The 23,751-nt window shown below is 46.7% G+C and overlaps 1 protein-coding gene and 2 long non-coding RNA genes across 4 annotated transcripts in view; all 3 read left to right on the plus strand.

The window, feature by feature from the left end:
- Positions 1-628: 628 nt before the first annotated feature.
- Positions 629-11,579, plus strand: LOC135303441 (uncharacterized). Of its 2 annotated transcripts, none has more exons than XR_010364921.1 (3): positions 629-1,226; positions 6,593-6,759; positions 9,138-11,579. It is a non-coding gene; the product is annotated as an uncharacterized LOC135303441 (long non-coding RNA). The 2 variants fall into 2 exon arrangements; XR_010364920.1 differs by having other exon boundaries at positions 654-1,226; positions 6,646-6,759.
- A 5,683-nt stretch (positions 11,580-17,262) lies between these two features.
- On the plus strand, positions 17,263-19,364 carry LOC135302153 (uncharacterized). The gene is made up of 2 exons (XR_010363858.1): positions 17,263-18,306; positions 18,737-19,364. It is a non-coding gene; the product is annotated as an uncharacterized LOC135302153 (long non-coding RNA).
- Positions 19,365-21,733: 2,369 nt separating this feature from the next.
- SLC22A18 (solute carrier family 22 member 18) overlaps positions 21,734-23,751 on the plus strand; it is an 81,004-nt gene continuing 78,986 nt past the window's right edge. Inside the window, exon 1 of the mRNA XM_064425251.1 lies at positions 21,734-21,877. The gene's annotated coding sequence lies outside the window, so the exon portion shown is untranslated. The remainder of the gene's footprint in view (positions 21,878-23,751) is intronic.

The following is a 23,751-nucleotide window of genomic DNA, read 5'->3' on the forward strand; positions in this document are numbered from 1 at the left end:
ATGTATCTGTAATTGTCACAGCCAGCCAAAATCCCCCCAAATTCTTTTTACATCTGTGTGAAGTAGACTGGTCATTCAAGGGAGTGAAAATACCTGTCCAAAGATATAAAACATTAAGCATGAGTTCTAAGCATTAAAAACACACAACTAAGAAAGTACAATTGATGCCTAAGCAAAATTTGCTTAACTGCAAAACTGAGGCCTCTCAGTCAAGGTATGAGTAAGTTTAAAATACTTCATTGTATGTCAGGTTCAGGTCAAGTATTAGAGAACCAGCAATAACAGTTAAGGAAGGTTCTGTATACATGTATGAAATAATAATAACTATATATATTTATTTTGTGATAAATTTGCCATAACATCAAGTCTGATGCATTATTTTCACACATTTATAAATGGAGATTTTACTTTCAAAGTAACATTTGTAAAATACAGATATATGACCTTAAAGGCAATTTTTAAATCATTTGCCTAAAATGTTTCAGAGCTACTATGAGGAAAAGAGGAGAAAATTTTGGGGTTTTCCCCTCATGAAACAACATCTTTTTTGTAGACTCGCGGCAGGAAATAAGAGTGAGATGCAACCTGAGCCTGGTTTTAAATATTCTAATGAAATTCAGTTTTGAGTTGCAGCATGTTCTGCCCCTGACCTGCTCATGAGGTGTGCCATGGTAAGTGCATTTGCTTCATCACGTGCTTGAGTTGGCATCTGATCATAAAACAGAGACCACATCAGGGTGCCTGTGTAAGAGGAGGGGGAGCTGGTCCTGGGCAAGCCTGGCTTAGCCGTGTTTTGCTTGGCAGATTTCAACAGTGAGGAGGAAGGGACAGAGTTCCTATTTTCCTGTTTAAGTGTTGAAAGTTGTCAGCAGTTTGCTCCATCAGAGCCTCTGCATTACCTCTGTAGGTACAAAACCCTCCACAGCCAGCCAGGCAGGGCCAGCTGGGAAGGTGCAGGAGAAGCACCTGGGCTTCAGGTGTTTGTGAGAGCTCAGGGAAAGTCCAAACACCCAGGTCTGCCACATGGCCTGCAAATGCGGCTCAGCTGTGCTGCCTTTTTCCACTTCTCACAGCCCTCCTGCCTCTATTCTCCCAGCTTCAGGCATGGGGTCTGCAGCCCCGAGGTGCCTCAGCATCTCTGCAGCTTCAGAGCATGAGAACAGCTGGAAGGGAACAGAGCAGGCTGTCCCCCTGCAGAAGGTGCTCTGCTCTCCGTGCACTACCAGGTGAGCTGTTTCTTTAGGAATTGTGGAAGCTGCACCCAGTGTTGAGCCTTCACCTGGAGCACAGTGTAGCAGTCTGCTGACTTGAGCTGGATGAGATTTTCCTGAATGTGGCATGGAGCAGAAGAAGGGTAAAATGTATGGTGAGAGAAATTAAGGGTCTGTGTTAAGAGTTTCTCTATCTAACCCAACAGAACAAAAGGCTAAGGTTGGTTTCCTTAAACATACAGGAAGAATTGCTGTTTCACCCAAAAGGCAATGTTGGCATGAGAACAAATATGTAAGTTGTCCACAGATAGATTTTTGAAGGTCTCTAAACATCACAGGAGGGGATTTCTGCAACAGCACTCTGGTGAAAATATGAGGAACTAAACCTCCAAGCTTTAAAGTGCCACTTGATCAATTTGTAAAAGAGGTGATAGGTTGTGATTGCTGCATAGGCAGGGATCTGGTCCTCATGACTCAGGACATCTCTCCCTCTCCAGATTTCATCAGTGTTAAAGCCAGAAGAGCCCATTAGATCATCTGGCCTGAATTTCTGTGTGATACAGGCCATAGATCTCACCCAGTTACCTTTTGCTGAGCCCAGCAATTTGTCTGACTTAGGTGTTATCTTACTATCACCAGAGAAAGAAACATTGTATGCATTTCTATATTTAAATAGATATAATTTTTGATCACTATTTAAAGAAAAGTGAAGGCACACAGAGGCACAAGTGATGCATGCAGTATGGAAGCAGATGAGAGAACTCACTTCACTTCTGGAAGAAGTTCTTGCCTGCAGACTTCGGCCTAGCAGGGTTTGTCCAAAGCAGCTGGTTTTATTTCCCTTGGGGAAAAGAGGAGCTGCCATTTTCTTGCCTCTGATCAATCCAGAGTGAGAAAGGTGAGCCAGGCAGGTACTGCACATTGCAATATCCCTGCCTTTACTGCCTTGTCACTTCAGGGGAGCTCATCAGGAGCAAATAGGGGGTGAAAAGAAAGCCCAAAGGGGCTCCATCTGTGAAAGAAAAGGCTACTTACAGGAAAAAGCTCAACCAGGAGGAAACCTTCATCTTTCCCATTTTACACAGAGGAAGGACAAGCCACAGAAAATAAATCTTTGCTCAATTACATGAAAAAGTGAGCATTTTTCTAGGATTGTAGTAAGATGTCTGTGTAGAGTTTGAGGGCCACACTTGACCATGCTGCTCTGCCTTTGTCCAAACCTCTGAGAGCCAGATGAAGCCAACCAGTTTTTCAAAAAATGTTTCATTGACAGCATAGCAAATGGCCTCTTAGCAAAGAGGTTTCTCTTTGGAAAGGATCACTGAAGAGTCAGAAAAGCAAATTAAATTAAGAAGCATAAAGCAGAGTGCCATGGGCAGAGGGAAGAAGAATATACTGCTGTTTGCATGTGATCTAAGTCAAAAGTAGTCAATTTTTCCAGGAATATCTGAATACTTTCATACTTTTTAAAATAATCATGGCACAGACTGTTTATAGGAAAAAGCAAAACAAAACAAGTGGGGCCGTGAGACATGATGCAATTTGCATCTAAATACCTTTTAGAGATAAGAACAGTGTTCAGAGGAAAACACAGTATTGCCAGTTCACGAGACTTACTTTCTGCTATCTTTGTGGGAACCAAATGAATTGCAAAACATCTGCAAGGTCCAAAGTGTCAATTATGCCTTTATGTACGTGGAGGAAATGTCACATGATGGAGGCAGTCATTGGACATGGTCAATTGTAGGGTTTTATCCTTTGCTTAGCCTTAAAGCCTCGCTCAACAGTCAGGTTAGACAATGGCACTGTCAGAGCAGGAGATGGATCAGTTTGGCCACTCAGAGGAGGTGCTTATCAGCACAGAAAGTGTCCCCAGCCTCGGACAGCGCTGACATTTCGCTTGCAAAGCCTGGCTCAGGGCTGCTTCGAACAAGTGGGCTTCCAGATTTGCACATCTAGAAGCAGCCAAATGTAAAACTGAGCACAAAGCACAGATATCAGCTAGGATTTGCAAAAGTAATCATGCAAATGAAGTCATTTTCCAAAGTTTCTCTTAAACCAGATCTGTGTTTCTTGGTAAGGTTTCTCGTCCACAATTTATTTTAAAAAATGCCAACTTTGCAGAAGCATCTTACAGGAACATATAAAAGGAGGTTGTGCATCATTCAAGGACCGTAGGAGCTGCCAAACGAGAAGAATGGTTTTGAAAGGCCCATATGTGTGACTCTGAATGCCAAATATCCTCATTTTAATGGCTTGTGTGTTACAGTTTATACCGAGCACTTCAACAAGTCCCAGTAATATTCTTTCCGGATTTGCAAACTTGCACTCCTTCTCCAGGAAACTTTTAAATCCAGCAACATTTGTAAGACACAGTTTGTGTGTGTTTTACTGCAGACAATGTCTGCACAAAACAGCATCTACAGCCTGTAAAATAGCACAGAAATGCCACTGGCACCGTTTCCAGCCAGGCTCTGATCTCTCAGACTGTGGTTGATCACTTTCTAGTCCATGCTATCCTTGTGTCAGCTGGCAGGTTTAGGTCCTCCAAAGCCCACACAGATGCCATCAGAACCTGTGTGCAACGGTCATCTGCAAGAGGGGATATGTAGGGGACATTTTTTGTGGCAGTTAATGGAGAACATTCCTGCAGAACCACCAGAGAATCCTGCAAAATGTGGCAGTTTCTCCAAAGTCTGGTTTCTGCCTTTGTGGAAAGAAAATCAACAGCCTGAACTGCATCGGCCTTGTCAACTCCACAGCTGCAACCATCATCCTCTTACTCTTTAATTACACTTTGTCACATGCAGATTATTGGCATCAGCTCCCCTCCCATCATGGAAGCTTTGAATTGAGTTTATAAGCATTATTTTTAATTATTATGTTATTGCATCACTATGGATGCTTTTGCAAAGCCTGCGTGACTGGACAAATGTGTCTGGCTTCACTCCGAGTCTGTGTCCCACCAAATGGGATGCCCTTTGCAAGATATGAGCCAGGCTGGATAAGAAAATGAGCAGCAGATGGGGGGGAAGAGGAGGCAGGGAGGGGAAATGTTTGGTAAGAAGTAACAAGCTTTTATGGCACGTGCGTTTCTGCTGCCAGACTGTGGTGCGGCTGGTGCTGACACTATAACACCACTGTGTAAGCTGGTGGTTACAGAAAGAGATAACAGGAGCCGGAATTATGTAACTTGTAAAAAGTGTTTTTAGGGTCAAGGAAGGAGTCTGGGCCAAGGGATTCTAGATCTGTGTGATCCAAGCAAGGAGATAAATGAGCAGAAAGGGAGACATATGCAGAACAAGTGTTTTCTATTGTTTTAGAAAGCGTGCAGCCAAAACTGGAAATTAAACATCAAGAATGAAATCCATTCTGAATTGGAAGAGCCTTTACACTGTTTTAACTTGGATTTTTAGTGTAGCTGTGTTTACCAGTGCTGTGTGAGACGGAGTTTGGGAGAAATTTTACCTGCAGGAGGAGTTCAGCCCTCTGCTGAACTCCTAATCTCTGCATCCTCCTGCCTTTGGTCTACAGAAGCTGTTTGACGCTTGTTCTGCCTAAAGTACTGGTTAAAAGCCTGGCTTAAATTAATATACCCAAGAGGAGAATGATGGTTTTGCTCTGGTTGTGACAAGCTATCAGTAACTAAACAAGTTATGACAAGGTAACCCATACACCTAAAGAAGAAAAACAACTGGAAAAGGGATGGAATTTGTTCTGCCGGGAAGGAGTAAGTCGCCTAGTGATCAAAATGACAGCATTTATTTAAAGCTTGTTGGATAAGCCTACCAAGACAGGTATTCCAGGAAAGGGTGGAGTTCATATCACAATTCCAGGAATGGAAAGGATTTTTTTGAAGGGAGCAGACACTGATCATGTGCACTTTGAGATAAACCCATTGGCCAGGTTTGAAGTGCATCACTGTTTGGGATGGATTGCAGCAACAAAAGCTTGGCTTCCATTTGTAAGGCAGCATGAGGGAAGACTGCTGTACAAGACAGTTCTAGCAGCAAAATTACTGGAAGGGATTCCTGGAAACTCTTCTTAGTTTGAAATGTATGGCAACAGATTCCCTGAGCTAAAGAAGCTTGTGTAAGTAATACCTCTGCAAAAGAAAACATTTAATACGGTATAAAATTCAGCCTCTGATGGTGAATGGATCAGGCTCCAGCCTTGAAAACCTCTCTAAAGGAAAACAGTAAATGCCAGGAGGGGTCAGACTCTTGTCCATCATCTCTGTGGGAGAAAATGGCTTATATTTAGGGAGTGGGAAATCACACAAACCCATACAATTTCTAACTGGAGAAAGCTATCTGTTAGAATTTCTTATTTCTGTGTTGGTTAATGTCCTTTCACATGTTTAGAAGAATTATCTACCAACTGAACTGAACTCAAAATATTAGTGTCCAGTCCCTCCTCTTCTTAGACCTTGTCATCAAGAAAACTGCACAAGAAAGTGTTGAATGGACTCACACTGTTTTGGGTTCTTGAGAAGTAGCTGAGTAACCAGCTGATAGGGGTAGATTCCTTCAAAGCCAGTTGTGCATGAAGAAACACAGGTTTATCAGGAGAGAAACACATATTTTACAAATCACAGATTTGAGCGTGAACTTTGTCACACACTTACGTCAAACACAGGCAGAAAGTATTGACATTTACTAAGCACGAAGAGAAAATACCAGATTGGGACTATCCAGCTGCTAGTTCCCTATGGACTTGGGAATATTGGTGGTACTTCCAGCTTTTCTCTGCCTTAAAGGTTAGGATAGAAAGCTAGGAACTACCAGCACGTTTCTTTTGCAAAGCAAGGACTGTTTTTCCTCCAGCTGCCTTGTGCCTCCTCTCTGGCAGATTCACTGCTCACAGGTCAAATAAAAAGGCAATTTTTGCCATCATCAAAATGAGGATCCAGTGAGATTGCATAAATCCTGCCTTGAATACCTCACGTTGGAGCTGGTGAAAATACTGTGGGGAGCGGGGGTAGTGGGAGCTGAGCCAGGCTTAGCACTCTCCTGGTTACACGGATCATAAGATGAAGGTGGATGTCTCCCAGGAAACCAGGCTGCCACAGCAATTTGCTGCTAGATACCACACTGTGGCTTGAAATGAATGGTATTCAGGCTATGAACAGGGAAGGCAGTGGCTTAAAACAGCAGCTTTGCCATTACTTCACCAAGGATGATCTGGTGATTTGTTTTGAGTTGCAGGTTCTGAATGCATAAGATTACCCAAAAGTTTTTGTGTTACTTTGTTGCGAATGGAGCTTTTTAGCTCTTTATTAGAGCAGGTGGGGTGGAGGTGGGAAGTGTGATCAGATTGCAAAGCGTCCTGAAAGTGGACAAAACCCGGTTTGTATGCACCTGGCACATAATTGACTTCAGCTTGCAGCCTCGGAGCACTGTTGTGCCCTTTGCCAGATCCATGATGTTCACAGGTGTGGGGCAGCCAAGCAGGAATACCCTCATGAACAAAACTCCTCCCTGTTGGCTCTTTGCTACCCTCGTTACCTAATTCCGTCTGCAGAGAGCCTTGGAAAAGACCTGTCTGGGTGAGTAGCACTACCAGTGTGTTCCCAAGGAGGATGGAGGGGCACCTATATAGGGGTGATGTTTTAATCTCTCTGTGTTTATCTATAGAGGAGTCAATAAAATGCTTCATGGTCTCCTTTCTCTGTTAAACACAGGGAAGGAAAGCTTAGGATAGTGTTTTTATTGAGGTGTCTTTTGGAGTTGTTAGCTAACTAGCTTTGCCTCTGGTAGAGAAACCTGCTCTGTGCTGTTCATCAGGAAAAGATCAAGAGCAGAAAGTGTGCACTGAGCTGCCAAAAAAGCCCCATTATCTGTGATGTTACCCTCAGCTAGGGTTTAACCAGGTGTACTGTATAGGGGAGCTGTGCAATGTCCCTTTTGGCAGGCGTGTAAATGCTAATGATAAGAGAACAATTTCAGCTCTTGGGGTCCCAGCAGTTGCTCAGCTCAGGGTCCTCCAGGAAGAAACCAAGGCAGATCAGACTGGGACAGGTTTTTAGCATGTCCTTCTTCACAGTGCCATGTCTTGATCCCAAATCTGTCAGCCTGTGTGCTTCTTCTCCATCTCAGGGCTCCCCACTCACACTGGGAATGCTCCCCTTCTCACACACCCATTCACTGCAATTCCATTTGCTTAGTTTTCCTCCCTTTCCATACTCAGCTGCACAAAGACATGTTAAGGCAAGTTTCTCACATCTCATCAGCAATGTCAGGTCCCAATGTGTTTCAATGAACCCAGCCTGAACCCTCCTGAAGATGGATTCTGGCAAGGACCAAGTACCAGCCAGGCCAAACTATGGACCAGTTGAGATCCCCACCATAAGGAAACAACATTTTCCAAGTACAGTCACAATCTTGTCCTTTAGTTCTTCACTATTTTGATTAGCCTTTTTTTTCCTCTTTACACACTTAGTATTGGCCTCACTAGTTGTCCTATAATATTTTGGATCTCTAATGTGTTTATTCAAGCAGCATTTGTTAATATTTGAGCCTTATCTCCTCTGTTTGAATACTAGTCCTGTCCCTTTTTTTTCCACTTGTCCTTCCTGGATTCTGTATGTTTTGGTACCTCTTCTTTTTACTAAACAGTCCTCTTAAAAATACTGCATTTGATTTTGCATGATGGTAGATTTTGCTCCTGGAACAACTCTGCCACCTTTCTTTGGCCAAATTACACATATGTCAGTTATTAATGAAACATTATCTAATGTGACACTTGGAGTTTTTAAAATTTATCCAAAAATCAACACTTAAGTACTTTAATTTTGCTATCACTCACCTGGCTATTGTGAAAAAGCATTACCCTCATTTTAAAATCACTTCAGGTGTTTTTGTGTAATAAAATTAAAACTGTATGTACTTGTCTTAAAAATCATCAGGGTTACTCATTGTATTCTCTGTGTTATCACTGGAGATTTAAATGTGCTGTGTGCTCTGTGGCCAATTAAAACACTTGTTCTGTGATTTCTATTCTAATTGCTGCAGTCAGATTGGAGTCTGGGTCTGGAGGAGTTTGGGAAGAATGGAGCAGGTGGGAAGCAGGATGGCAACAAGGCTCAAACTTTGTTAATTCACAGATAACATACAGGAATACGTTTCAGTGAAATAGAAATTAAGCCTTGAGAAATCAAACCTTCTAGCCCAACCTCGTGGATAAATATCAAATGAGTCATAACTTTGTTATTGTGTTATTGGTCTAAAAAAGCAGACAAAACAGTCAAGGTTTTGGAAGTGCACCTGATGATCTCAACTAATAATTTTCAAGTCCATGCAATTTGCTCCCTTTATCTCAAAAGCTGGGTAGTTCTGAAGTGCTGCATTAGGAAGGTGTCAGATACAGACTGTTCCAGTGAGGACACCTGGTATGAGAAGTCCAGCTGCTGTGAGAGCAGGAGCAGTACAAAGATCTCTATTTTCTCACCCCAGCATGATTAGCTGCCCCCCACACACCTCCCTTGGCATCCTGCAGGTATTGGTAAAACCTGCTTGTATCTCACTGGGGTTGAACAAGTGACTTTAGCTCCTGGTGGGTGGCTCTGGACAGGTGTGTCTGTCCCCAAACAGACTGATTTGTTGCCCCTTTTCCACCTGTAGCTCCTCCCTTGTAACCAGAGGCAGCACAGGTTATCTGCACATCCCTTTAACGAGTCTGGAGTAGCAGCTTCATTTCTTGCTCAAGGTTAAGGTCTTCACTACAAGAGCACAAGTGGAACTCCTCACACACCTCTTCATCCAGAACACAGAAGCACGCAAGAAAATGTTGTCAGGGCCTCTGTTTGTCCTCCCCTCCCTGTCTTTGGGTTCATCCCCCAAAACTGGGAGGTGGAATTGTAGTGAGACACGGTGTGTACCTTGAATTGTAGCGAGACACGTTTTTTCTTCTGCTCTCTTTTTCCAGGGGGAAGCTCGGCAGTTTTGGGCAGCGACGTCTCTGTGTGAGTCCATTCCAATGTAGATTTTTAGAAAATGGCCCAAACGACTGTTTCTTTTCCTAGAATGCCTGGATGCAGGGAGTGCATCCCCACCTCCTCCACCTCGGGCCGTCACCGCCGCTCCAGCAGCGGCCCAGCGGGGGATGCTCGCCCTTCCCGGGAGGAATTGCCTGGGCTCTCCCCGTGCTGCCGCGGCGCTTGCGGCAGCGGAGCGGGGGTCCCGGAGGGTCTGTCCCCTGTGTCCCGGCTCCCCGCTGCTGCCGTGCGGCGCGGCGGGGCCAGCAGAGGGAGCGCACACGACGCGCTGCTCCCGGCGGGGCCGGGGGTGCTCGGGGCCAGGAAAGAAATTCCCAATCCGCCCCGCCTCGCCCTTTCCCCACCCCGGCCGCAGCCCGCGCCAATGTGATTTTTCCATCGTTTCACGTTGAAAGGCGGCTTGGGCAGCTCCTGCTGCGGGGCTGAGCCCATGCCCTTAAGGGGTGTGAGTTTTGGCTTTGTCCTCCAGAGCATCTCTTCTCTAACCACACTACAAAATCCACAAATACCTTTTTAAGCAGATACCAAATCTAGGAATGTCACCCCCAGTATGCCATGGATGCTTTAAATGTGGCTATCACCTCTGCAGCCCTTGTGAGCATCTCTGATTACAAGTGCTGGAGCTTTCATGCTCTGATGGGATATGCAGCCCAGAGAGTGACGACTGAACTCAGTTCCAAACTCTAATGGCCCTTGATGCAGAATTGGTTGGAATAAGTCTTTTGCATGAAAAGGATCAAAATTTAAAGAGAAAATCAGGTCTTACAAAGAAAATAAAAGTCTTGAAAAGACTTAGTCATAAAAAAAAGAAATTTATTTCTGCATCTGCCACTCAGAAAGCACCAGCTGCTTTATAGACAAAATCCACCTCGAAGAGCCTGTGATGTGAGACCCCCAGACTCACAAACCAATGGGGAGCTCTTCCACCTGCACAGAAATCCATGGATTTAAGGGGAGCCTGCACGAACCATTTTGCAGGAGTAGACCTGAAGCCAGTCACACAGATGGGCAATGTGACATTGGTTTATCCATTGCCCTTCATTATATTCTTAGCCCCCCCTCCCCGTGCCCTAGCTAATCTTTATTTTCCATGTACAAAGAGGGAAAATGGCTACTCCAGATGTCTCTAAGCTCCTCTCAAAAGCCATTATCTGACAGGTCTCTCTAGAGGACTGTGCTAACTGTGGGAGTGTTGCTTAGTGGATAATAGTACCTATCCTCTATTTTCATGCTTCTAACAGTGAAAGATCTGGAGTTGTCTAATGCATTTTCAAGCAAATCACCAAGCCAAGCAATAGCAGGGATGATGGGGAAGGGGGGGGGGAAAGCAAGTGTTGGAAGGACCTGGGCATTTTTGTGGAGGATTAACACTAATCAAGCTTTGATCTGTAGAGCTTTTTTTTTCTTCTTTCCTTTCCTGACAAGCCCCAAACATTGCCTGCCCTGTGAATGTTTCTGGCTCTCCACTTTTGTGTTCTTACTGTCTTTCTCTGACCTCTCTAAGACTTGGCTTGCAGCTGCCAAGTTTCTCCTCCATCCAGGCTGTGAATCTGTGGGTTGTTTCACTCCCAAATTCTCTTCAACTGCACCTTCTGAATTTGGAGGAAGAGACACTCAAAAGGAAGTAAAAGGAATGGTCTCTGGCTTGCAGAAGTCCCAAGTGTTTAGTGAGATGGCAATACCTTCATACAGTGATTTCTTCTGCCACTTCCCATTTCTGAGTGCAGTCCCATCAGAAGAAGGTAGAGGGAATCCACGTGAAGGGGAAAGGAAGAAGCTTGTGTTATTCCTCTCCTGTGCACTCTCAGAAACCTGAGGCTCTTTGGAGGCTGACACATGGCAAGCCTGAAACAGGCTCATCCTGGAGGAGCCTGTGTTTGCCAGTGCAATCCCAGACTGTGCCATTCTCTCTCATATTCTCGTGGTGGGGCTGAAGCATTTTGTACCCTCAGCCAGGAGTCCTGGTAGTCCCAGCTGCACTCACTCCGTGCTGTGGCTGGGGCCAGCAACACAAGAGGAATTGCAGCAGTGATGGAAACTTGTTCCACTGAGCTGTATATGTATTAATCTCCTGTCCAAATCCACCAGAAAGGCCCAAGTATGTATGCTGGGATTTTATGCTAAGGCTGGAGGGTGGAAAAAAACTTTGGGGCTAAGTCAAATCCATATTGTTCTTCAGAGTCTGCCAGTAGACAGGGCTGTGTCAGGACACAAGGTGGGCAACACTCAAAGCAAGGGACTGCTCGAGGCAGCAAACCAGGCTGCAGTCTGTTCACCCATTCAGGGCAGCAGGGCTGGCATGCAGCAGTGGCATCAAGGGAGAGCACTGCCTTGCAGAGGTGGGTAGCACTGTGTGCTTCTGGAATTGTCCCTTTTCCCATCAGGGAGCAGACCGTGTCAGCGTGTTCGTGCGGTGTCCATGGAGCAGCACAAAGCTGTCTTGCCTGCACTGACCAAGATCTTCCAGCTGGCTCTGCCTGTAGGCTGTTGGTTAACTCAGGTAAGACAGCAAACCACAGAAAATCAGATACTGAAACAGCCACAAACATAAAGATATAAATAGATGCCATCTATGCAGCAAACACAGAAAATATAGCCTCCTCTTAGATATATGTTTGAGCACTTCTGCTTTGGTTATTATCCCAACAAGTATTTGGATGAAAACCTCTCAGCCTTTTTGTCTTTTTACTAGAGAGAATATAGATTTACCTGTGCCTATGCTTCCGAATAATACATGTCAAATTTACCTACCCTCTCCTAAAGATCCTGTGACTTAATAAGATGTAGGAATTTGTCATTCTGTTTGTAATGTCTTCAAGACTCTCAGCTTATTGTAGGCTATAGTATTGCTGCCTTCCCTAAGAAATGGGTGTACAGCAGCTCAGGCAGGCTTCTCTTGCTGCTGGTCCAGGTCTTTTTAGTCCTATTGATATGTGATGAAAATTATGTTCATGGCTGCAGCACTCTGATCTGTGTTTGATACCAGGTTTGGAAGTGGCTGTGGCTAGTGCATCAATCCCGAGGGTGGCCAGAGGAGCCAAGCCACTGCCTTCAGTTAGGTGGCCCACTTGGCTGCTGCTTTGTTCAATAACCTTTAGGATATTTTTTCTAATTGTCACATGCTTTTTCCTGTCTTTTACAAACCCAAATCTGTATTTTCTGTCTCACTCAGGAGTGAAACTCAACCTTAACCACCAATAAATTCATTCGGGGGACCACAGAACATTAACATGAGGCAAATAAGAGGTAAAGATGCAAAATTAGCCTGCGTGCCACCCATGTGACAAGGATCCATCCAGCTGTGGAGGGCTCTTATTTTACAGACGGTAGCAGCCGCTGTGTTTAAAATACACCTCGAGGGCACAGCAGGGACTGTAACATGTTAGAACCCCTTGCTGAATCGAGAGCCAGCCCCAGACCTTGCAAAAAGGGATGGTTGCTGCTCACAGCTTCAAGTGCAGCGCAGAAAGGACCTAAGAAAGAGGGGGAAAAAAGCAGGAAAGAGCTTATGCTTGGATGTCTAGGGCCATCTGCCACCACAGAAGTACAATACTGGATTCTTGAAATGTAAAAATAGATCTCAAAAGAGACATGTTTTAATGAACTGAACACAAAGAAACATGGTCGAAATAAACTGAAAACAGAAGCAAGGTTCAAGGATCTGTTTGTTAAATGAACACCCAAAGCCAGAATATGTTTTTAGTGCTGGAGAATGCTGGCTGTCTGGTTTCTGCTAAAGCCTCCAGTCTCTCTTTGGGATGCATGTGGGAGAAGGAGGGGTGAATGGCAGCCCTTGTTTGTCCTCTCTTGAGGAATCTAATTATGTATCAATTGATTTCAAAGCCTGGAATAGTAACTCTCTAGAAAACACTCACTCAGAGACATTGTTCCAATTTTCGCCTGTTCATAATTTATTCACCTCCGGTTTCAATGAGAAGGGTGCTCCCTCATACTGATTCGCTCCCCACAAGCTGCACAGAAAATCGCAAGTTTGTGGACTTAAAAAAAAAAAAGAAAAAAAAAAGAAAAAAAATCCAAACAAAACATGCACGCACAGAGCAGCGCTGTGAGGCGAGGGGAAGGCGTCTGGGCAAGCGGCAGGGAACAAAACGCAGCAGTTTTGCAGAGTTCCTGCGCGGCGGTCTCAGCACGGCGCTGCGGTGGGCAGCACGGCCCCTGCCCTTGTCCCGGAGTCACCCTGGGGCCGAGGCGACCTGCGAGCCCCAAGGGAGCCCTGCCACTCACAGCATCGCGGGGCGAGGCGCAGGCTGCCGCTTGTCTCCTCCCCAATGGGGCAGAAAAACCAAAAATGCTTTGGTAGCCCACCCTGCAGCCCTGGTGCCACCCCAGCTGCTCACGGCCATCCTGGGGCTTCCCCCTGCGCTGCGGCTCTGCGGGACCCCAGGAGCTCCTGCCACCCTGCAGGGACCCCATGCCTGGGTACCCCCGCGTCAGCCCCGGCACAGGGTATGGGGGGTGACCACGGGCCCTGCTAGCCACAGGCCGTGCGTCTGTGTGTTTGGGGTGGGGGTCCGCCGAAGCCCCAGCTCCTGCTGCCAGCGGGAGGCACCCGGTGCCCAGCGCCGCTGCCTTGTGCCCACCCAGGGCAGGACCGCGGCCCCCAGCCGGGCAACCCCTCCCCCCGGGGCTGGGCCCCCCCAAAACCCCGCAAGGGCAGCGGGCTGGGCGGCTGGAATCCATCCCTCCCCCCTCCCCAAAGCAGCCGAGCCACGAGTCTCCTGTCATTCAGCCTTCTGCCCGGCTGATCACTGTGAAAAGAGCCGCCCCGGTGACAGAAACACATGAATATTGACTGCAAACAAACCCCGGGGGAGCGGCACCTGGGGGGCTGCGAGCGCCGCTCCCCCCTCAGCCCGCGGCGAGCGCGCTCACCTGCAGCGGGGCGCGGGCACACGCCTGCATCTGCAGCCCTGCATGTGCCATGTGCAGCCCTGCATGTACTGCCCTGCATGTGCCATGTGCAGCCCTACATGTACAGTCCTGCATGTACCATGTGCAGCCCTGCATGTGCAGACCTGCATGTGCAGCCCTGCATGTACTGCCCTACAGGTACCGTGTACAGCCCTGCATTTACAGCCCTGTATGTACAGCCCTGCATGTGCCATGTCCAGTCCTGCATGTCCAGCCCCGCATGCTCTCTCACACATACATGTCCAGCCCCGCATGCTCTCACACATACATGTCCAGCCCTGCATGTCCAGCCCCGCATGCTCACATACATGTCCAGCCCCGCATGCTCTCACACATACATGTCCAGCCCCGCATGCTCTCACACATACATGTCCAGCCCTGCATGTCCAGCCCCGCATGCTCACATACATGTCCAGCCCCGCATGCTCTCACACATACATGTCCAGCCCCGCATGTCCAGCCCCGCATGCTCTCACACACACATGTCCAGCCCCGCATGCTCACACACACACATGTCCAGCCCCGCATGCTCTCTCACACATACATGTCCAGCCCCGCATGCTCTCTCACACATACATGTCCAGCCCCGCATGCTCTCACACACACATGTCCAGCCCCGCATGCTCTCACACATACATGTCCAGCCCCGCATGCTCACACACACATGTCCAGCCCCGCATGCTCTCACACATACATGTCCAGCCCCGCATGCTCACACACACATGTCCAGCCCCGCATGCTCACACATACATGTCCAGCCCCGCATGCTCACACACACATGTCCAGCCCCGCATGCTCACACATACATGTCCAGCCCCGCATGCTCACACACACATGTCCAGCCCCGCATGCTCTCACACATACATGTCCAGCCCCGCATGCTCACACACACATGTCCAGCCCCGCATGCTCTCACACATACATGTCCAGCCCCGCATGCTCACACACACATGTCCAGCCCCGCATGCTCACACATACATGTCCAGCCCCGCATGCTCACACACACATGTCCAGCCCCGCATGCTCACACACACATGTCCAGCCCCGCATGCTCTCACACATACATGTCCAGCCCCGCATGCTCTCACACATACATGTCCAGCCCCGCATGCTCACACACACATGTCCAGCCCCGCATGCTCACACACACATGTCCAGCCCCGCATGCTCTCACACACACATGTCCAGCCCCGCATGCTCTCACACACACATGTCCAGCCCCGCATGCTCTCACACACACATGCCCAGCCCATCCCGCCGTGCCCGGCAGCCCCGGGCGGGCGGAGGGTCCGGCCGGCTGCAGCCCCCCCGGGCCGTCCCGTACCTGCCGCGGGCCGGGGAGGCGGCAGCTGAGTCTATATAGCTGGTGGGGTATAATGGGGCTGTCCCCCGGGGGGGAGCACCATAAAAGAAACACGTTTCATTTACAAGTTTCCCCCAGCTGGCCCCCGACTTTAGTCCTTATTCCCTTTCTGGAGAGGGGATGGGGGGAGATGGCTTCCCCCCCGCCCTCCCTTTTCATGTATCTACCCCAGGCCAAAATCTTTGCTTTCACTTCCAAATCCTCAAGGTTTCCCAGTTTAAAGGCAAGAGTCATGGGGGAAGGGGGGATAGGAGACAAAAACTCTAACCCGCACAGTTTTCCATCTTCTTTGGCATCCCTGATTATCCCTTTTCTCTTTATCATCTCCATTAAAAAAAATATATTGATAACTGCTTTAGAAATCTACTTTGGAACAACCCTACACCCCCCTCGAATTAAATAAACAGCATCTGGAAGCTGATATATCACCAAATGACCCCCCCTTTTTTTTTTCCCTCAATTTCTTCCCTATTGTTTAGGATTAGGGCTGTAAATAACGTCTCGGGTGCGTTTTATGGACGAGCCACGTTTGGAAGGTGTCCCCCCCGTTATACCGTCAGAGCGGGGTGTAGGGTCGGGGGTGCAGGGGTGACTCCCCCCGCCAAGCCCCTATTAACAGCCTATTACTGCGGGTGGGGGCAGGGAAGGTGCAGATTTAAATGGCCTCTCCCCCCTCCCTTCAAACGCAGACAATTTTGATGAGTGGGTTTTTGTCCGGATGGTTTGTAATGGTGCCTGTTTTGGGGTGTCCCGGGGGGTCCGGGAAGCTTTAATTCGCTCACAAAGGCTCATTTGCAGGTCAATGCCATGGCACACTCGCCTCTCCCCTTTGCCTAAATCTCCTTTTGTTCCCCATCGCCTGCTCCTCATGCCAGATGGCCGCGGAAAATGCTAATTTTCTCTCTCCCCCCCCCCGCCCCCCCGCCCCTTTCTTCTTTTTTTCTTTTTTTTTTTCTTTTTTTTTTTTCTTTTTTTTTGCATTTAATTGCAGCCCTTTGCAGATGGGGGCTGCGGAGTGTGTGCTTCATTCAAATGAGGTTTGCTTTTTGGTTTCTAGGCACGTTTCTAAAAGTCCGATCTGAGTCAGGCAGGGATTAGCTTGACAGGGAAGTGATCAGATTAAAATCCGTGCATGAGCTCGGCCTCGTCCCTCCCTCCCTTTAAAGCTCTCCTCCTTCCCCGCCGTTTTCCTCCCAGGAAAAAGGCAAACTCTTCTCTTTCCTGAGCATCTTGCCATCGGTGGGGTCATAAGGCTGGATTTGCCGTGAAAATAAATATTTTTCTCTCTTCTTCAAACTTTCTTTCGAAAAGGCAAGCGTTGGTCTTGATGGGAGGTGGGGAGTGGGTGCCAGCACAGGTCTGGGTCTGTGACAGTGGGGATGGGGACTGCAGGGTACAGCAGCCGGCACCACAGCGAGTTAAAACACCCTGCGGAAACCCAGCTACCTCCAAACGAGTGCTGGGGACGGGAGAGCCACCAAAACAGGTGGGCAAGAGATGCTGGGAGAGGTGTGCCCTCTTCTTCGGGCGTGTCACTCGGTTTTTGGTAGGAAGAGCTTGTCCTCAGATGGGGTTTGTGACCTTTGAAATCCCTTAAAAACGGTCGCGCTGAAATGCTGGCTCTCAACAAGGAAAAAAGTGCCAAAAGAGCAAAAGTGGGTTTTTCTCCTCACATTAATGACAGCTACACGGTGCTTGGAAGGTGAAACCCAGAGTCCTCCTCACGCAGCCGGCTGCTGCTGCACGGGGTAAGCCCCGGGTCCGGGCTGCTCCCTTGTGTGGGTGTTTTGTGGGTATTTTGTGGGTACATGTAACTTGGGGGAACGCTGCTCTTCTTCACCCAACAGCAGGGTGATTTTGACACTGAGGTAGGGATGGCTTTGGCTCCTGAATCTGCAGCAAGAAGGAGCCTTGGTCAAGGCAGGTCAGTCAGACAAAAAAATGTAAGGCACTTCTGCATTTTAGGTGGCACTGTGTTTGGAATTGTGCTCTGCAGCAAATCCCTCAGCAGCAGGAAAGGCCCCAGGATCTTCCCTAGTTGCCGGTGGGGTTGGATGTGGTTTAAGGCACCATCAAGATTTCCAGATGGACCAAGGCTGGGTGTGTGCAGAGGCAGAGCTGTAGGATGGCTCACAGTGAAATCTGAGGTGGCACCTTCACAGAGCTTGGCAGGCGAGCATTGCAATCTGGGCTCACAAGGGTACACGGCAGGAAAAGGAAATTGATGTCCGTAAAGTTTAAAAACTCTTTAATGGTGCAGAGAGACAAAACAGAGAGCTTATCATTTTCTGTGCAGTCACAAACCTACACTTGATTTTTTTCCCAAATTGTTTTGTTACAGCAAGATGCTGACGTTTACTCACTGATGTTGGATCATGTGAATCAAGTGCATTAGCTGAGTTCTCCTTAGATTTCTGGCTTAATTAAAACCAGCCTGCAAACACTGATCCAGGTGTTATCCATCCATGGATGGCAAATGGCTGGCACAGACACCTGGACCTCTGTCTGCAGACTGGGGGAGCAGCCCTGCAGCAGCAGTTGGCTGTCAGTACAAATTTTTATATATATATATTCATATATCTATTTATATATCTATTTATATATGTATATACTTATATACATACACACACTTTGAATATTTGCGTTTTGAATGACCCATCTATTCTGATTTTTGGAGTTTAAGAAAAACACCTTTTAAAAAAATCGCCATCATCTGTGAGTGATTGTGTCCCAAGAGAAAAACCACAGGTTCAGCTTCAGGAGTTTTAGTTGTGAAGGAATTAAGAAGTGCCTTTGCCTGCCAGGTAGGGTTCTGAAGGAAGGTGGGGAACGTGCATGCCATCTGCTTTTTGCCTCTCTTCGTGCTGGGAAATCACAATTGATTTCTTAAAAATTAATTATTGCATTATTCTAATATTTATTTACTATATTGCATTACCCTAATGATTCTATTATTTCTGATATTGGATTACACTTGTTGCTATTAATAGCCCATTGTGAAGGTATGGAAGCAAGCATTCTCTTTGGGTTAACTAGCAAAAATAAAAGCAAAATTACCGTAGAAAAAATTTAACCCTACTATCCCTTAAATCTTTAGCAATTATTTATTTCTCTCTCTCCTCTCTTTCTCTCTCTTAAATTTGTGTTGGGGAGGGGCAAATGCCATATATTCTGGATTTTTGTTTAAGTTAGGTTTGTTTCTCTAAGAATTCAAGAACATTTATTTGCTTAAAGGCTTGCCAGTAAAAAGGCCCCAGGTCTAATCCCCTTTCTGCTACACACCAATGAAACTTAGAAAACTCTTTGACTATTGACTTTTTCACGTGGAAACCGATCTGCTCAAAGTGAAAAGAAACCATTTCTTGGAGGGGGGAAGAAAAAAACTCTGTGAAACTCTGTTTTGAAGAAGTCGTCGTCCTTGGCCTGTGGAGTAGCAGCAGAAGCAAAGGCTTTTTGATCCTCAGATTTGTAAACTTGTAGACATAATAATGCCATTTCTCTAGTGTTAGCAGGTGTCCTGTCTGGAAGTTGCTGCCTCAGCCTCCAGCAGAGCTGGGAATTAGAAAATTGTCTGTCTTTCCTGAACCGTGAAGTGCTGCTCTTAAATAAAGGCCAGGTCAGATGTTAAAGGGACATTCTTGTCTCCTGAAGCCGAAATAATCTACAGTCACGTCGAGAAATGAAGGCATCCTCCTCCCAAAATGGTCAATCTCTTTATCTCCCATTATAGTCTGCCGGGTCAAGAAAAAGCCCCTTCCGTGCCGACATTTTGCAATATTTCTGCTAAGTCTGTAATTATTCCGGTTCTGCATAGCTGAATTTCAGGAAAATAACTGGGGAAGTTTTATTCTCTTCCTTTTTCTTTTCCTCCCCCTCCGCCCCCCCTCCCCGCTGTCCTTCGTCTGATAGAATACTTCAGCGAACTTTGATCAGGATTTATACATAAATTCTGTATTTTCTCTCTGCTCGTTAACAGCTGTTAAATGCAACCGGGGTTATTATTTTTAATCTAGCGTGGTTAAAGAGAATATTTGCACCGAGTCCTCGAAATCCTGCAAACAGGCACAGAAGCCAAACCAACAAGCACGTCTTTGAATTCGCGGCTAACTCCTTCTGCGAAGGTGTCTTTGCCCGCTGTGTTTTATGGGTGTTTGCTAACAGCGATTGTTATGGAAATGATCCCCAAATCTCCTGTTGTATCCCCCCGCAGAGGTGACTGTGCTGTGCCGCACACCCGAGAGCAAACACGGACGGCTGCTTTTATTTTATTTACGCAGCAGAAAGGCTGTGCCTGCCCTTTCTCCGGGCAGCGCCCAGCCCAGCAGTGGTGCTGGTGCGGAGAAAGCTGCGGGGTGTCCCCCTCTCCCCCTGCCCTGCCCCACCACTCACGGATTGGGAATGTGCAATTTGGCAGGGGAGCGGATTTCCCTCAGGCAGGTGCCTTCTGCCATCTCGATTCCAATGAAATGTGTGTTCCCGTGTAACACCCAGAAAGCTGCGTTCCCTGGGTTCCTCACTTGTGCTGCGTGGGGTGCTGTGGACATCCTGAAAGTTTTAGAGAGGAGGGGTGGGTACCACCGCAGCCTCTCCTACAGCTCTCCAACCAAAAAAAGCATGGTCACAGCAGCTCCTTAAAGTTTGCTCTTGGCATAAAAGTTTGGCTTCCTCCTTTGAAAGGATATGTGTCTGGCGTCCCTCACTCAGCAGGAAAAAGAAACAGGTTTTGCTTCCTGATGGGCAGAATAAAATAGAGAACCAGGGGCCAGTATTCCCAGTCCTGCTCACTCATCTGGGTGAGCAGAAAAGAAAACTAAAAACAAACAAAAAATCCAAAGCTTTTGGGATCACTAGTCAGCAGATGGAATGCTGTACTGCACTGGCAAAACCAAAGTGATGTTAACTACACTCATGTTTGAAAACAACTTGACTGAAGGTCCTAAGAAAAGCTGGCTTTGCTAAACCAATTACCAAATGTATGAAAACAACTTAATTCGTGCTCATTGTTTTCCAGAATAAATTGCTCTAAACATCATTTCCCAGTAAGTCTAAGGCTGCTTGTTGTGACCCAAACAGGGACTTTCCCTCAGAACTTTCATGTAGAAACACATGCTGTGATGGGGGTGTACTGTTGGGGAAAGGCGTTTTTGGTTCCATTTGTTGGTTTTTGAGGTGGGTGGTTTGCACATTTATTGCCACCAGCCCCTGCAGAGAACAGTGTGCAAGAGGAGCTGTGTGCTCGTGTCCCTCCAATCCACTATCACTCAAAACCAACCCCAAACAGAGCATCTTCCAGCTCTGAAAAGCTCCTCTCCTTCCCCCCACCTCATAGCCAGGCACAGAGGTGATTTCCTAGGCTTGCTGCGGTGCTGAGGATGGTGGAGACCACAGGCTGGGGCCAAGTGGCTGCACCTGCAGGGGTCTGGCAAGTGGTCAGCAGGGTGAGAGTGGGACTGAGGGGTGACAAGCAGGGGAAAAAAAAAATCTGTGGAGGTGAAAAAACTTTTCAAAGCTCAGTCAGTGATTTCTGTTAGTGCAGGGGATTGGAAAAAAATATTGAATGTTTTTTAGGTCCTTATTGTAGGTTACATCCAAGAAATACTCTGGTGTGATTGATGCAGAGCCGGCGAGGATGAGGGAAGACAGGGCCTTGGCTCTGCCCCCTTGTGTCTGTGCATGATGATAAAATCTTTTAATTAAATGATCGCATTGAGTGCACAGAGAGAACGGTGCTCGCTTTAATGAGCAGTTGCTCAATTTTGTTTTTCTCGACGTTCAATGGACGGTGCTATGTCTTATTAACTGGGCACTATTCAAACCCTGCTCAAAGACATTATTAATGTTCCTACCAGATTTATACAGTGCTGCTCACGGTAGTAACCCAGCACTTTCCAAACATTAATGGATCAAAATACAAGTGATGAGTGTTATTATCCCTGTTTAACGATGGGGAGGCAAATAAAAAGAGATGGGAGCTAATAATTAATTTGGAGTACATGGCTGTTCCTTTTCAAACTATGAGATTCGTATGGCCAAACCACATGCAGAGCCAGGCACTGTGATCCTGGCTGCAGCTGTGGATGCTCAGCACTTTCACAGGTCAGACCCCAGCAGCTGGTATCAGCTGCCCAACAAACCTGGGCACAATTAGTGGCTGCTGAGGAAAACTTGAAGCACCTGGCCCTGAACTGCACAAAGCCTCTGTTGCAGGAACAGGTTAGGAGGAGCCAACTGTGCTCTGAAGAATAAAAGCCTGCATTCAAGTGTTGGCATTGGATTAAACATTGAAAGCATCCTTTAGCCCCTTGCTTTGCTTTCTCTGGCAGGAATTTATCCAGAAGTTTCACCTTTGCTGCAGGCCCAGATTCATTCTATAAGGTAAAGCACTGGGTGAATTGGGTACTGTGTGTCCTGGGGGAAGAAATAGTGTGCATGGCTGTGCAAATGCACTGGGAGCAAAAGATCTCGGCTGAAATTGTACAGGCAGCTTGGGCACCTCCAAAACTTGGAAGTTTTTTCCCAGTCCTCCTTCTCTGTGTAATACAGGTGTAATGTGTATGACAGGGAGTACCAGGCAGGCTAAAACAAATCTGCTAGGGGAGAGTGAGTAGTCCTTGATGATGTGAATGAAACCTCCTGACTCCTCAGCATGTCTGGAGCAATTTTAGGTCCCACACTGACCTGGGACACAGTGACAGAAAAGAGGAGATTATTGTTAGCACCCATCTGTAAATGAGCTGAGGGGAGGGATAGGATGTTACTGGATGAGTTTCATGGGTGTTTGCTGACAGCAGAGGTGTGTTTGGGCCAGGCAGTCTCTGAAGGAATGCACAGGGTATAAATATTGTGGCCTGTTCCCTTCTCTCCCTCCCTTGGTGCACACCAGTAGAATTTTGTCTTCTCTGCCCAACCTCTTCCAGTGTACCCCACCCATGCCTCGTTATCCCCATCCTAGGTGTTTTCTGGCACTGCCTCCTCATCCTCCTGTCCCCTTTCCCTGCATCCCCATCCTGTAGACTGGGACCCACGTGACACCACAGATGTAGATGTGAGGCCACTTGTTTTCCTGGAGCAGAGGCTTGGCCACATGGATTGTGGAAAGTGGGTCCAAAATTTAGTTTGTTCTCTGTTTAAAAGAGTTTGAGCTATTTTTTGTCTCAGCAGGGCCTGTTTCAGGGCTTTTGTGTTTTATACAGTTCATCTAAATGTTTGGGCGTCTTTCATTCTCTCTTCTTTCCCAAAAAACTGTTCCAACCAAGGTTTCTTGGACATGGCTAACAATCCCTCTTGGTTTAAAAAACAACGGAATAAACCAAAACATGAAGAACTTTCCATTGGGAATTTGGGAGTTGTGTGCTCTTCACTATTAGATACTGTATGCGTGGGGAGAAGATACTTCATTTTTCTCCATCCTCTGACAGTCAGATATAATCCCATCATTTTGTCTTAAGTAAAGATGTTTGGTTTGTGTTTTGGCTCACCCTGTTCTAAAAGTAATTGTCAAGAGTAACATTTCTGAGCAGGTACAGGAGGGGACGATGTTGGAAAACCATTCTAATTTTATCCTGTAGCAATAGGTGACAATGTGGCTTAAAAAACCCTGATGAATTATTTTATACTCCCTGGTTAGTTACTTCTTGTGTGTGTACATATATATATATAAATGTGTGTGTGTGCATATATGCTACAACTCTTTATATCTGTTTCTTTGCTTTTAAATGGTCAATCCATTTTACATCTCTCTTTGTGGATCCTTCACATGAATCTCCCTGTGCAGCCATCCTACCAAGCAATCACAACTCATTGCAAATTATTTTTTTATTTCTGTTTCGAAACATAAGAAATTATTCTTTTAAAATGATGGGGTTCCCCCCCCAATCCTATTACATATGCCTCCTGCTCATTAGCAACAAATATTTGCTGAAGAAGTGGAAAGCAGCGTTTTGTTTATTTTAAGTGATAATAGAACAAGTTTTGGCCCAGAAAGAAAAGTTGTGGCTAGGAAGGAGAATGATTCCCAGTGTCAACCATATGTTGCATTCATCTAACTGAAGTGGCTTAATTACTGGTAGATGTTGCTGAGCTCATAAAGATACCTTTTTGCCAAGATTGTTTGCTGATAATTGCAATCCAAAAAAAAAAAAAAAAAAAAAAATTCTGAGAAATTTCCTCCCACCAACCAGGCTTCCCTTCCAGTTTTCCTTCAGCACCCTTTCCCTTTAGGTGCCCACCACAGATTCACATCGAGAGAT

The sequence above is a fragment of the Passer domesticus genome, chromosome 6 (genome assembly GCF_036417665.1).
Source record: "Passer domesticus isolate bPasDom1 chromosome 6, bPasDom1.hap1, whole genome shotgun sequence".
In the NCBI taxonomy this organism is placed as follows: domain Eukaryota; kingdom Metazoa; phylum Chordata; class Aves; order Passeriformes; family Passeridae; genus Passer; species Passer domesticus.